Source organism: Vombatus ursinus, unplaced genomic scaffold, assembly GCF_900497805.2.
Source record: "Vombatus ursinus unplaced genomic scaffold, bare-nosed wombat genome assembly UNPS02014805.1, whole genome shotgun sequence".
NCBI lineage: Eukaryota > Metazoa > Chordata > Mammalia > Diprotodontia > Vombatidae > Vombatus > Vombatus ursinus.
This window is the reverse complement of record NW_020954583.1, coordinates 12,148,266-12,163,843: the sequence shown is the minus strand read 5'-3', so window position 1 is coordinate 12,163,843 and position 15,578 is coordinate 12,148,266. Positions and strand designations below refer to the sequence as shown.

General features: G+C 36.8%; 1 pseudogene; it reads left to right on the top strand.

The window, feature by feature from the left end:
* Positions 1-5,014: 5,014 nt before the first annotated feature.
* On the top strand, positions 5,015-5,562 carry LOC114051778 (annotated as a pseudogene).
* The last annotated feature ends 10,016 nt before the right edge of the window (positions 5,563-15,578 follow it).

The following is a 15,578-nucleotide window of genomic DNA, read 5'->3' as shown; positions in this document are numbered from 1 at the left end:
CACAAGAAGCCTGAGACAATGTCCCTTTTGCCCTGGGACCAGAGCTCAAATTTAAAAGAAGGGAAAAGTAGGAAAAAAATGAGCAAAAAAAAAAAAAAAAGAATCTGACTATAGAAAGTATGGGAGGTGGCGCCAAGACAGAAGAGTATAGGCAGGGACTCACCTGAGCTCTGCCCCAAACCCCTATAAATACCTTTTAAAATGACTCTAAAGAAATTCTAGAGAGGCAGAACTCAGAAAAATATGGAGTGAAATAATTTTCCAACCCAAGACAACTTAGAAGGTCAACAGGAAGGGTCAGTTGCACCAGGGTGAGAGAGGAGCTCAGTCCAGCACAGTCCAGAGCTCAGCAAAACAGGAGCAGGCCTTGGGCCAACTGAATTAGCAGCAGCAATGGTGGCTTCTGGAGCTCTCAGTCCACAGATAGTAACAGGGTTGAACAACTGATGAGAAGGTTATTACAGGGGTCTCTTAGCTCTGAGGCAAGACTCTGTTTATTTGCGCATGCTTAGATCTATGTTACAATTCTGGGTGGCAGTCCTAGGGCAAGGAGGAGCACTAGCACACCAGATCTTGTGGCCACAGTGGAGCTGGGACCATCATGTGCACTTATGGGAAAGAAAATAGCTTGTGGTCACTCACAGACCACAGCACAGGCCAGGAGAGTAGTAAGCAGTTCTCTTTAGATCATATGACCTTGGGAGAACTGAAAACTTATAGGTCTCTAGAAGTATCTTTGAAAACAGCTACACAAAACCCATGAAGTTTGGGACAGTGCACTCTCCTATCTGGAAGCAGAGTACTACTTTAATAGAGTTAAAAGTCAAGTAAAGGGCTGGGAAAATGAGCACACAACAGAAAAAATTCTGACCGTAAAAAATTACTGTGGTGACAAGGAAGAACAAAATATCTACTCAGAAGATGATAGCAAAGTCAAAGCTCCTACATCAAAAGCCTCCAAGAAAAATATGAATTGATCTCTGGACATGGAAGAATTCAAAAAATATTTTGAAAATAAGGTAAGAGAGATAGAGGAAAAGTTGGGAAGAGAAATAAGAGTGATGCAAAAAAAATCATGAAAAATGAGTCAATAGCTTAGTAAAGCAGATACAAAAAATACTTAAGAAAATAAGACTTTAAAAAACAGACTAGGTCAAATGGTAAAAGAGCTTCAAAAAGCCAATGAGAAGAATGCCTTAAAAAAAGCAGACTTGGCCAAATGGAAGAAGACATACAAAAAAATCGCTGAAGAAAAAAATATCTTTAAAAAATAGAACTGGCCAAATGGAAAAGCTCCATGAAGAAAAGCCTTAAAAATTAGAATTGAGTACTTGGAAGCTAATGACTTTATGAGAAATTAAGATACAATAAAACAAACAAATAAAATAAAACAAATAGAATTAAAAAATAGAAAACAATGTGAAATATCTCATTGGAAAAATAATTGACCTGGAAAATAGATCTAAGAGAGATAACTTAAAAATTGTTGGAGTACCTGAAAGCCATGATCAAAAACAGAGCCTAGACATCATCTTTCAAGAAATTATCAAGGAAAACTGCATTGAGATTCCAGAATCAGAGGGTAAAATAGAAATCGAAAGAATATGCTGATCACCTCATGAAAGAGATCCCACAATGAAAACTCCCAAGAATATTATAGACAAATTCCAGACTTCCCAGATCAAGGAGAAAATATTGTAAGCAGCAAGAAAGAAACAATTCAAGTATGGGGGAGTCACAGTCAGGAAAACACAAGATTCTACATTAAAGGATTGGAGGGCTTGGAATATGATATTCCAGAGGGCAAAGGAGTTAGTCCTACAATCAAGAATCCAGCAAAACTGAGTATAATCCTTCAGGGGAAAATGGACATTCAATGAGATAGAGGGCTTTTAAGTATTCTTGATGATAAGACCAGAGATGAATAGAAAATTTGACTTGCAAATATAAGACTCAAGAGAAGCATAAAATGTAAACAGGAAATGGAAATCATAAGGGACTTAATAAGGTTAAATTCCTTCACATTCCAACATGGAAAGATGATACTAGTAACTCATGAGAACTTTCTTATTATTAGGGCAATTTGCATTACTCCAATCAATAGTGAGCGTATTTTTTTATATGACAATAGATGGCTTTGATTACTTCACCTGAGAACTGATCATATCTTTTGATCCTTTATCAATTGGGGAATGGTTTTTATTATAAATTTGACTCAGTTCTCTCTGCTTCAGAAATGTGATCTTTATCACAGAAATTTGTTTCAATTTTTTCACAGTTACTATTGCTAATTGTATTTCCCTCCAAGCTATCCCCTCTATTTATTCTATTCTCTCTTTTCACTCAGTCCCTCCTCAAAAGTGTTTTGCTTCTAACTACCATCTCCCCAAATCTGACCTCCTTCTATTGCCCCTCCCCTTCTCTTATTCCCTTTCCCTCTTACTTTCCTGTAAAGTAACATAATTTTCTATACCCAATTGAATGTTTATGTTATTCCCTCTTTGAGCCAATTCTGATGAGTTCATTCACTCCCCCTCAACTCTTCCCTCTTTCCTTCCAATGTAAAAGCTTTTTCTTATTTCTTTTATGTGAGATAAGTCATATCATTCTAGTTCTCCCTTTCTCTTTATCCCAGCACATTGTTTTCTCACCTCTTAATTTTACTTTTTTTTTAGATATTACACATTCATATTCAACTTGTACTTATCCCCTTTATCTATCTATATTCCTTCCAACTATCCTAATAATTAGGAAAGTCTTATGAGCTACAAATATCTTCTTCCCTTATAGAAATGAATGTAAACAGTTTAAGCTTATTTAGTCCCTTATGATTCCCCTTTCCTTGTTTACCTTTTTATGCTTCTTTTGAGTCTAGTATTTGAAAGTCAAATTTTCTATTCCTCTCTGGTCTTTTCATTAAGAATTCTTGAAAGTCCTCTCATTAAATGTCCATTTTTTTTCCCTTGAAGGATTATACTCAGTTTTGCTGGGTGGGTAAATCTTCATTGTAATCCAAGCTTCTTTGTCCTTTTGAATGTTAAATTTCAAGCCCTCCAATCCTTTAATGTAGAAGCTGCTAAATCTTACATTATCCTGACTGTGGCTCCACCATACTTGAATTGTTTCTTTTTGGCTGCTTGTGATATTTTCTTCTGAACCTGGAAACTCTCAAATTTGGCCACAATATTCCTGGCAGTTTTTCTTTTGGGATCTCTTTCAGATAGTGATCTGAGAATTCTTTCAATCTCTATTTTTCCCTCTGGTTCTAGGAGCACAGGATAATTTTCCTTGATAATTTCTTGAAAGGTGAGGTCTCAGCTCTTTCTTTTTTTTTTTATCACGGCTTTCAGGTAGTCCAATAATTTTAAAATTATCTCCTAGATCTATTTTCCAGTTTAGTTGCTTTTCCAATGAGATATTTCATATTGTTTTCTATTTTTTTTTTCATTCTTTTAGCTTTGCTTTTATTGTTTCTTGATTTCTCATAAAGTCATTAGCTCCCATTTGCTCCATTCTAATTTTTAAGGACTTATTTTTTTCAATGACCTTTTGGGCCTCCTTTTCCATTTGGTTAATTTTGCTTTTTCAGGCATTCTTCTCCTCATTGGCTTTTTGGACTTCTTTTATCATTTGGCTTAGTCTGTTTTTTTAAGGTGTTATTTTCTTTACTATTTTTTGTGTCTCCTTCACTAAGCTGTTGACTCATTTTTCATGATTTTCTTTCATCACTCTCATTTCTCTTGCCAATTTTTCCTCTACTTCTCTTCCTTGATTTTCAAAATCCTTTTTGAGCTTTTCCATGGCCTGAAATGAATTCATATTTTTTAGAGACTTTGGATGTAGAAATTTTGACTTTGTTGTCATCTTTTGAGTGTGTGTTTTGATCTTCCTTGTCACCATAGTAACTTTCTATGGTCAGAATTTTTTTCTGTTGTTTGCTCAATTTCCTAGCTCATTACTTGACTTTCAACTATTTGTTAAGATAAGGCTCTGCTTCCAATGTGGAGGGTGCACTATCCCAAGCTTCAGGGGTTTTGTGAAGCTCTTTTTAGAGATACTTCTAGGGACTTGTATGTTTTCAGTCCTTCCAAGGTGGTATGATCTAAGGAGAGGTGTTTACTCCTCTCCTGGCCTGTGCTCTCATCTCTGGGTGAACAGAAGCACTCATTTATTCCCTGGCACTATGAGGAGGATGCCCCTCCACTGTGGCCCCAAGCTCTGCTATGCTATGCTTTGGAACTGCCATCCAGGAATGGGATTCAGATCCTAATATGGGCAAAGCAACCGAGTTTTGACTCATTACTAGCCAAAAGACTGCTGTAATCTCCTTCTGACCAGTTGTTTGATTCTCTTACCAATCTGTGGGCTAAGAGTTCCAGAAGCAGCCACTTCCACTGCCACTACTGATTCAGTCACTCCAAAGACCTGCTCTGGGTTTGCTGTGGACAGGGCTGCTGGTGCAGCCTATGCCGGACTGTGCTCCATTCTCACCCACATGTGATAGACCTTTCCTGCTGACTTTCTAGGTTGTCTTTGCAGTCTATGTGCTGAGAGGTCTGGAAGCCACCACTGATGCCAGTGATTCAGTCACCTTTAGGTTTTGTTGGCACCTGGCCTACACTGGCACAGCCTGCCTGGAATTGTGCTTCTCTCACCCCAGTGCAACAGACCTTTCTGTCAATCTTCCAAGTTTTCTTGAGCAAAAAATTAGTTTCACTCCATCTTTTTGTGGGTTCTGCAGCTCTAGAATTTGTTTAGAGTAATTTTTTAAAGCTTTTGGAGGTGTTTTGACTAATCTTCTTAATAACAAGGTTCTACCTGTGCTGTTTGACAGCAAATTATGGAATGCTGAAATCTTAGAAGCATTAAAAGTAGTGTCACTCAGAAGGCAATAAAACAGCTCATGGTGGATATCAGCAGCAAAATTTCCTTTAAAAGTAAGAAACCATGAAGACAAATCAGAGTAGAAAATGTCATCACTCTTGCCTTGACTCATCCTAAGTAATCATTTAAAATGGTGAGGTACTCTCTTGATCTAGAGAACCCCACTGAATCATGCAAGTCAAAGGGTTCAGATCTCTGGATCCACTTCAAGAACACCCATGAAACAGCCTAAGCTATCAAGGGAATGCATAACTGAAAAGCTACCAAGTATTTGAAAGATGTCACATTTAAGAAACAATGTGTTCCCTTCAAGCGATATAATGGTGGAGTTGGCAGGTGTGCACAGGCTAAGCACTGGGGTTGGACACAGGGTCGTTGGCCCAGAAAGAGTGCTAAATTCTTGCTGCATATGCTTAAAAATGCAGAGAGTAATGCAGAACTGAAGGGCTTGGATGTGGATTATCTTGTCATTGAGCATATCCAGGTTCACAAGGCTCCCAAATGCGATGCCGTACTTACGGGGCTCATGATCGAATCAACATGAGCTCCCCTTGCCATATTGAGATGATACTTACTGAAAAGGAAAAAATCATTCCTAAACCAGAAGGGGAAATTACTCAAAAGAAAAAGATATCCCAGAAGAAACTGAAGAAACAAAAGCTTACGGCACGGGAGTGAATATGACATTACATTAGAAAGCAAATAAAAGTGAACTGAAAACTTTTGTTACAGTAAATATTTTTAAAGTATTTATTTTCTTTTAAAAGTTTAAAAAAAGAAAATGTCATCAAAGAAATTTATCATAAAAAAGGTAAAGGCAAAGGTGAAGGATACATGAAAGACAGGTTATGTGCTCCTTGGCTATCCTTGAAATGTCAGTAGAGAATGATTAAGTAAAGTCTTCCTGTAGAGAATCTATAAGAAGACATAAATGAGTCAATCAAATAAAAAAAAAGCATTTCAAAAGTATCTTCAATCTACCAAGCACTGTATTATGCTCTGGAGGTAAAGGCAAAAGTAAAATAGTCTTTGCCCTCAAGGAGTTTACATTTCAATGGAGACAATATGTACATTTATAGCAGTATAAAATGCATATATATATATATATACACACATATGTATTGTGTATGTGTGTATGTATGTGTATATGTGCATATATATGTATGTGTGTGTATGTATATATAGATAAATATCAGCTAGGTTGCACAGTGGATAGAATGCTAGACCTGGATTCAGAAAGATCTGAGTTCAAATCCAGCATCAGACACTGTCACCCTAGACAGTTTACTTAACTCTATATGCCCTAGTTTTCTCAACTATAAAATGGAGATAACAACAGATCCTTATCTTGGGGTCATTGTGAACATCCAATGTTCGTAAAGTACTTATCACAGTGCTTGGCATATGGTAGGAAATTAATAAATATTTGTTTCCTCCTTCCCCCCTTGCTTATACAAAGCACATCTAAAATAGACAACCTCAGAGGAGACTGGATTAGTAGGGACAAGGAAAGGCCTTATGCAGAAGGAGATATTGACTTAAGTCTTGAAGAAGACCAGGGAGGCCAAGAGGCAGGAAACAGATAGGAAAACATCCCAGACAGGAGGAACAGCAAAAAACAAGCACAGATAAATCAGCAAGTGAATATTTGTAAGGAACAACAAGTTGACAAAAAGACTGTACTGGAGAGTGAATGGAAGAAAACTGAAAAGGGAAACTGGGCCCAGATTGTGAAGAGATCTACAAGTCGAATGTGTTGATTTAACTCTACAAGTTTTTTTTGAAATTATTAATTTATAAGTTAATAGGGAGATATTAGAGTAGTAGTGATATTGTCAGTGCTGCTCTTTAGGAAACTTACTTCAGAAGCTATGTAAAAGATGGATTAGTTAAGACACACTGGAGTCAAAGAGACCAATTGCAACAGACCAGGGAGAGAACAAAAGTGGGGTTCGTGTACATGTAATTGAAATTAAAGGAGTGTATCTGAGAGATGGGGAATGAGTAGGTGTGAAGAATTAAAGTTCATGGAAATCTGAGTAAATAGAAGGATAGGAAGAATCATAAAATTTTCATTTTGAATAACTGGAGAGAATATCCACGTTCAAGAGATCATAGACTCATTTGAGTCTATTTTAGTTGGAAATAGTTCTTTGATATTCTAATACAGTAATTATTTCATATGATGTGAGGAGTATAGTTCCTGTTACATTGAACTACAATGTGCAGGTACTCAAAAATGTTTCTTTTTTTTTGGATATTTCAAACAAGGAAGAATGTGATTACTGAAATTTTTGTGTTTTTTTTTTAAAGTGGACAACGTATATTTAATACAACAAAGATGGATCTTTGGGGGAAAGGGAATGGCAGATGAACAATATAGTACAATATTTTGATTAAAGAAGCACATAGAGGGCAGAGCCAATATGGCAGGGAGAGAAGCCAGGAAGTTGACTGAGTTCTCCCCATTTTCCCTCAGAAACAACATTAAATCAAGCCTCTAAATGGATTGTGAAGCAACAAAACCCACAAAATGTCAGAATGAAACAATTTTCCAGTTTAAGATAACTTGAAAGGACTTCAGGAAAGGTCTGCCTCACTTGGGTAAAAGTAGAGTACAGCTCAGCATGGATAGTGTCCAGGCAAGCCAGCAGGAGGCACTTAACCATAGCACAGATCAGCAACTGAGGTCCATTGGCCCTGACTCAGTAGGCCAGCAGTGAATCTTTCAGCCTCAGCACAAAAGGCAAATTGTGAACCCTGGAATGCCAGCACAACAGATGCAACTAGTTCAGGTCACCCTAGCACAGTGGACAAGCCACAAGCACCTAAGACCCCAGTGCAGAAAGTTAGTGACCAGGGCCCTGGCCCCCAGCATAAGAAGCTTGGAATCATGACACCTATGCCTCAGCAGGCACAGAAAGTAGGAGGGGAAAGGGGAAAAAAAAGGAGGAGATGATAGAAGGGAGGCCAGGTTGAGAGAGGTGGTTGGTCAGAAGCAAAACTGGTAAAGAGGGAGAGGGTGAAAGCAGAGAGAAAAGCATAAACAGAGAAAAATAGAATAGAGAGAAAGACACAGTTAGTAATCAAAACAGTGAATGTGAATGGGATGAAGTCTCCAATAAAATGGAAACAGCATAGTGGATTAAAACCCAGAATCCTACAATTTGTTGTTTATAAGAAACACATTTGAAGCAGAGAGATATAGAGTAAAAGTAAAGGACTGGAGCAGAATATATTATGCTTTTCTTGAAGTAAAAAAAGAAGGGGTAGCAATCCTGATGTCAAACATAAGCAAAAATAGATCTAATTAAAAGAGATAAGGAAAGAAACTATATCTTGCTAAAAAGTATCATAAACAATGAAGTAATCTTGATACTAAACATATATGCACCAAATGGTATAGCATACAAATTCTTAGAGAACAAGTTAAGTGACTTATAAGAAGAAACAGAAAAACTATACTAGTGGGGGACTTCAACCTCCCCCTCTCTGAATTAGATAAATCTAACCACAAAATAAGCAAAAAAGAAGTTAAGGAGGTGAATAAAATTTGATAAATGATAGACATGATATAGATCTCTGGAGAAAAATAAATGGGGATAGAAGGAATATACTTATTTCGTCAGGGTTGCATGGCACCTACATACAAACTGATTATGTATTAGGGCACAAAAACCTCACAATCAAATGCAGAAAGGCAGAAATATTAAATGCATCCTTTTCAGATCATGATGCAATAAAGACTACGTGTAATAAAGGGCCATAGAAAGATAGACTAAAAACTAATTGGAAACTAGATAATGTAATCTTAAAGGATGAGTGGGTCAAACAGCAAATCTTAGAAACAATGAATAATTTTATCCAAGAGAATAACAATAATGATACAACATACAAAAACTTATGAGATGCAGCAAAAGCAGTTCTTATTATTTTGAAATGCTTACATGAGTAAAGTAGAGAAAGAGGAAATCAACAAATTGGGCATACAACTAAAAAAAGGTAGAAAAAGAACAAATTAAAAATTACCAATTAGATAACAAATTAGAAAATCTGAAAAGCAATGGACAGATGAACAAAATTGAAAGTAAGAAAACTTGAACTAATAAATAAAACTAAGATCTGGTTTTATGAAAAATAATAAATAAACCATTGATTAAAAAGAAAGAAGAAAATCAAATTACCAGTATCAAAAATGAAAAGGTTGAATCACCACCAACAAAGAGGAAATTAAAACAATAATTAAGAGCTATTTTGCCCAACTGTTTGGCAATAAATATGATGATCTAAATGAAATGGATGAATATTTACAAAAATATATGAAATGCTCAGATAAAGAGAAGAGGAAATAAAATACTTAAAAAAACCCATTTCAGGGGGAAAAAAAGCCATCATTGAACTCCCTAAGAAAAAACCTCTAGAGCCAGATGGATTTACAATTGAATTCTACCAAACATTTAAAGAACAACTAATTCCAATATCTTATAAACCATTTGGAAAAATTAGCAAAGAAAGTTCTACCAAATTCCTTTTATGACAAAGTATGGTGCTGATAACTAAACCAGGAATAGCCAAAACAGAGAAAGAAAATTAAAGACCAATTTCCTTAATGAATACTGATGCAAAAATTTTAAATAAAATATTGGCAAAGAGATTGCATCAATTTATCACATGGACAATACACTGTGACCAGGTGGGATTTATACCAGGAATGCAGGGCTGGTAATGTCAGCATAACTGGCCACATCAGTAACAATCTAACAGAAGTCATATGACTATCTCAATAAATGTAGAAAATGTTTTTGACAAAATATAGCACCTACTCCTGTGAAAAACAGAGAGTATATGAATAAATGGAGTTTTGTTTAAAATGACAAGCAGTATCTATCTAAAATCACCAGCATGCATTACATGTAATGCAGATAAGCTAGAAGCATTCCCAGTGACATCAGGGGTGAAGCAAGGATGCCCATTATCAGCACTATTACTGAATATTATAATGTAAATGATAGTGTTAGGAACAAGTGAAAAAAAAGAAATTGAAGAAATTAGAATAGGCAATGAGGAAACCAAACTACCACTCTTTGCAGATGATATGATAGCATACTTAGAGAATCTGGAGATTTCTGAAAAGATGACCAAGTAGGTCAGAAAATGTCAAGTTCTCCATATTTCTGCCACAAATAAGATAAAAAATAGTGCCTCAGGACAAACATAGAGCTGTTAAAAATAATCAAGAGTTGGGGTAGAACAGTGATCCTTCTGGGACAATCAGAGAAGACCTGAGGAAAAATCCCAGTATGAAGTTTGGGCTCTGTGAAGAGTAAACATCTCCAGGCTAGTTCAACTTAAAGGGGTGAGCCTTGGGGTTAGCTGGGCTGTGGGGCAGCCTCAGCCTCAGCAACAGGAACTTATACCTCCTGCACTGTGAGGGGAGTTGGGCATCTCATTTAGAGAAGACTGAGGGAACCTCTGTTGATAAAGAATGCTAGACCCAGCTGTGTTTCTGAGATGAGGCCCTGGGAAAGAAGTAACCAACAAATGCCAGGTGAGTGCAAAAGAAATAGGGCAGGAATGTCACTGGCTGTAGGCACCTAAAGGAGGGTGGAGTCCTTGGTTTCAGTTCCAGGCCAGAGGGGAGAACTGAAGGAGGATCTGAGACCAGAGGTACCATCTCACATACATACCAGGACTAGTAGTAATTACAAAAAAAAAAAGTTCCTACAAATTGAAAAAAAAAAAAAGAGCATGCAAAGGAGAAAGAATCCAACCATACAAAGTTATTATGGAAATAGAAAAGGCCAAGGTTTATCTTTAAAGGAGGATGGATACTGAAGCAAAGAAAGCCTCTCCTACCCAAAAATGTAATGTTAATGATCACCAGCCCAAAAAGAATTCATAGAAGAAATTTAAAAATACTTTAAAAATCAAATGAGATTGAGGATTTTTTTAAAATAAGAATAATCTAAGAAAAACAAGAAGATTATGAAAAGAAAGTCAACTAATCAAAAAAGGAGATCGAGAATCTTAAAGAAGAAAAAAAAACTTGATTGGGGGCAGAGCCAAGATGGCGGAGAGAAAGCAGTGACTTGCTTGAACTCTCTCCCCAAAGCCCTCCAAATACCTAAAAAAATGGCTCTAAACAAATTTTAAAGCAGCAGAACCCACAAAAAGACAGAGTGAAACAAATTTCCAGCCAAAGACAGCCTGGATGGTTGATCAGAAAGGTATATCGTGCCGGGCAGGGAGAGGAGGGCAGTTTGGCGTGGGCGCGCAAGCCGCAGCGACCCTGGAGCAGGCCTCAGAGGACTGAATCACAGGCAGCTGTGGTAGTTTCCAGACTTCTCAACCCTGGAATGCCAAAGACAACTTGGAGGGTCAGTTGGAAAAGTCTGTGACTGACGTGAGAGAGGAGCTAGGTCTCAGCCGCAAGTCTCAAGAGCAGCCCGGGGTCACAGCTGTTTCCTGAGCTTCTGGCCTACAAACTGAGGGGGAATCAAGTGACTGATCAGAGGGGGATTGCAGGGTTCTCTTTGCCAGTTCCTGAGGCAGGAATCTCTTGCTTTACCAGTGCTTGGATCTGGGTCACAGTTCTGAGGGGCAGTCCTGGGTTGAGGAGGAGTGCTGGTGTGGTGGAGCTTGTTGTGACTGTGGAGAGAAAACACCTCATCCCTTATCAGTTGGAAGAACTGAAAATTTTCAGATCCCTAGAAGTATCTCTGAAAACAGTTGTACAAACCCCCAAAGCTTTGGACAGTACCTTCTTCACATTGGAAGCAGACTTTCACCTTAATGAAAAGTTTAAAACTCAAGTGATTGGCCAGAATCATGAGTAAGCAGCGCAAAAAGAGTCTTACTTTGGTGACAAAGATGAGCAAAACATACAAGCAGAATGAAACAACAAAGCCAAAGCTCCTACAGCCAAAGTCTCCAAGAAAAATATGAATCAGTCTCAGGCCTTGGAAGACCTCAAAAGGGATTTTGAGAAGCAAGTAAGAGAAGTAGAGGAAAAACTGACAGTGATGCAAGAAATTCATGAAAAACAAGTCAACAGCTTGCTAAAGGAGACCCAAAAAAATACTGAAGAAAATAACACCTTAAAAAATAGCCTAACTCAAATGGCAAAAGAAGTCCAAAAAGCCAATGAGGAGAAGAATGCCCTAAAGACCAAAATTGGCCAGATGGAAAAGGAAGTCCAAAAGATTACTGAAGAAAATACTTCCTTAAAAATTAGAATAGAGCAATTGGAAGCTAGTGACTTTATGAGAAATCAAGACACTGTATAACAAATCCAAAAGAATGAAAAATTAGAAAACAATGTGAAATATCTCATTGGAAAAACAACTGACCTGGAAAATAGATGCAGGAGAGAGAATTTACAAATGATTGGATTATCTGAAAGCCATGATCAGAAAAAGAGCCTAGGTATCATCTTTCAAGAAATTATCCAGGAAAACTGTCCTGATATCTTAGAACCAGAGGGCAAAATAGAAATTGAAAGAATCCACCAATCTCCTCTGAAAGAGATTCCCAATGGAAAACTGCTAGGAATATTGTAGCCAAATTCCAGAGTTCCCAGGTCAAGGAGAAAATACTACAAGCAGCCAGAAAGAAACAATTCAAGTATTGTGGAAACACAATCAGGATAACACAAGATTTATCTGCTTCTATGTTAAAGGACCACAGGGCATGGAATATAATATTCTGGAGGGCAAAGGAGATAGGATTACAACCAAGAATCACCTACCCAGCAAAACTGAGTATAATCCTTCAGGGGAAAGAAATGGTCATTCAGTGAAATAGGACTTTCAAGTATTCTTGATGAAAAGACCGGAGCTGAATAGAAAATTTGATTTTCAAATATAAGACTCAAATGGAACATGAAGAGGTAAACAGGAAAGAGAAAATCATAAGAATCATAAGAAAATCATTAAGGCTGAACTGTTTACATTCCTGCATGGAAAGATGATATTTGTAACTCATGAGACCTTTGTCAGTATTAGGGTAGTTGGAGGGAAAAAATTATATGTATAGATAGATAGATAGATAGATAGATAGATAGATAGATAGATAGAGGGCACAGGGTGAGTTGAAAATGAAAGGGTCATATCTGGAGAATAAAATTAAGAGGTGAGAGAGGATGATACTAGGAGAAGGAGAAAGGGAGAAGTAGAAAGGGGTAAATTATTTCACAAAAAAAAACAGAAAGGAAAAGACTCTTACAGTGGAGGGGAAACGGGGGAAGGTGAGAGGGAATGAGTGAATATTATTCTCATTGGATTTGACTTAAGGAGGGAATAACATACACACTCAATTGGGTGTGGAAATCTTTCTTACCCTACAGGAAAATGGAGGGGGGAAGGGAAGTCCCTGCAGAAAAGTCCTCTATTTCACTGAATGACCATTTTTTTCCCCTTCAGGATTATAGTCAGGAAGTAGGGGGATGATAGAGAAGAGGGCAGATTGAGAAAGGGGGCAATCAGAAGCAAATACTTCTGAGGAGGGACAGGGTCAAAAGAAAGAATAGAATAAATGGGGGGGGAGGAATAGGATTAAGGGAAATAGAGTTAGTTTTTCACAGCATGTCTTCTATGGAAGTGTTTTGCATAACTGCACATATATAACCTATATTTAGTTGCTTGCCTTATCAATGAGAGTGGGTGGGGAGGGAGGAAGGGAGAAAATTAGGAACCCAAAGTTTTAAAAACACATGTTTAAAAAAATGTTTTCACATGCAACTGGGAAATAAGAAATACAAGAAATGGGGTACAGAAATCCATCCTTACCTACAGGAAAATTGAAGGGTAAAGGGATAGGAGAAGGGGGGGGAGAAACAGAAGGGAAGGCAAACTAGGGGAAGGGGTATTCAGAATGCATGCCATCTTGGGGTGGGAGAAGGGTGAAATGGGGTGAAAATTTGGAACTCAAAAACTTGTGGAAGTAAATGTTGAAAACAAAAAAATAAATAAAAATTACCATTAAAAAAAAAAGAAGAAGAAAACTCCCTGATAATCCCAACTGGGCAAGGAAAAGCCAGTGAAGTTATAAGATTCCAAGAGATAATAAAACAAAATATAAAGAATGAACAAGTGGAAAAAAATGTGAAACATTACATAAGAAAAACAACTTATCTAGAGAACAGACCAAGAAAAGAAAACAGAAGAATTACAGGACTACCTGAAAGCTACAATCAAAAAAAGTATCTTGGTACAGTAACATAAGAAATAATTTTTTAAAAAGTGTCCTGAAGTGCTGGAAGAAGAGGGGAAAGTTGAAATAGAAAAAATCCACCTATCACCACCTAAAAGAGATCCTATAAGAGAAACCTACAGGAATATCATAGTCAAACTCCAAAACCCTTAGCTCAAAGATAAAATATTAAGAGTAACAAGAAAAAAAAAACAATTTACTGTGCCACAATTAGAATTACACAATACCTAGCAGTGGTGACAATAAAAGATCACAGGTGTTAGAATACTATATATCAATGAGCAAAAGAACTAGGGTTGCGGCTAAAAATATCACATCCAGAAAAGCTAAGCATAATCCTTAATGACAAAACGAATGTTTAATGAATTGTCAGACTTTCAGGATTTTGTTAAAAAAAAAAACACAGAACTTAATAGAAGATTTGACATACAAGAGCAAAGAGAAATATTAGCTACATATCAAAAGATTAATTACAAGGCACTGAATAAGGACAAAATGTTTACCTTTTATATGAGGAAACATAAAATGTATGTCTAAGATTGTTAATCATAATTGGGTAGTTCGTAAGAAAGATTGGGGTAGACCTGACTATGATATGATTTTAAAAAGTAAAACAGTTTAGGAACAGTTAAAAATAATTTTTATGTAAATGAGGTACAAGAAGAAGAATGGACTCAGAAGAATTAAATGGGGGAGGAAGGCTGGTAGTTCTGGAACTCCACTTTCATCAGGAATGGTTTTAAGAGGGAATAATACATATATATCCAGAAGGGTACAAAAGTCTTCTAAATTCAGAAAGAAATAAAAAGTAAAGGGGATAGGGAAGGGGAAGAGGATAAATGAGAGATTTTTACAGAGAAGGGTGAGGGAATAAGATAACAGAGGCTATAGAAGGGTTTTTAGATTAATGGGAATGGAAGGACTCAGGAGGGAGAAGAAATAAGAGATATGCACAATAAAATAAAGATCAGGAATAGAATTTGTTAGGGGAAAAAAATTGGGCATGGTAATCATGACCTCAGACAAAGTTAAGAATAAAATAGATTTAATCAAAAGAGAGAAATAGAGAAACTACATTAGGTGACAGTCATATTCATCAATGTTGTTTTGGTCTATCTAAAATACCTAGACGGTATAAGATTGGAATATTGTTGTGGTATAGGAATTGAGTTGGTGGACTTGGAAAAATATAGAAAGACTTGGACTTATGAAAGAAGAGGTCATCCACCCTCAGAAACAGAGGACAAATAAGTAGAGTATGGTCTTACATAAATGCCTATGACTATGTGTGTGTGTGTGTGTGTGTGTGTGTGTGTGTGTGTGTGTATGAGTATGATCATAGATATCTAAGTATATCTATGTGTATGTAAGTGTATGTATGTAGGTGTATATGTATGTGTGTATATATATGTATATATATATATCTTTGTGTGTATATGTATGTGTATGAATGAATGTTTGTATATATGTATGTATTTATGCAT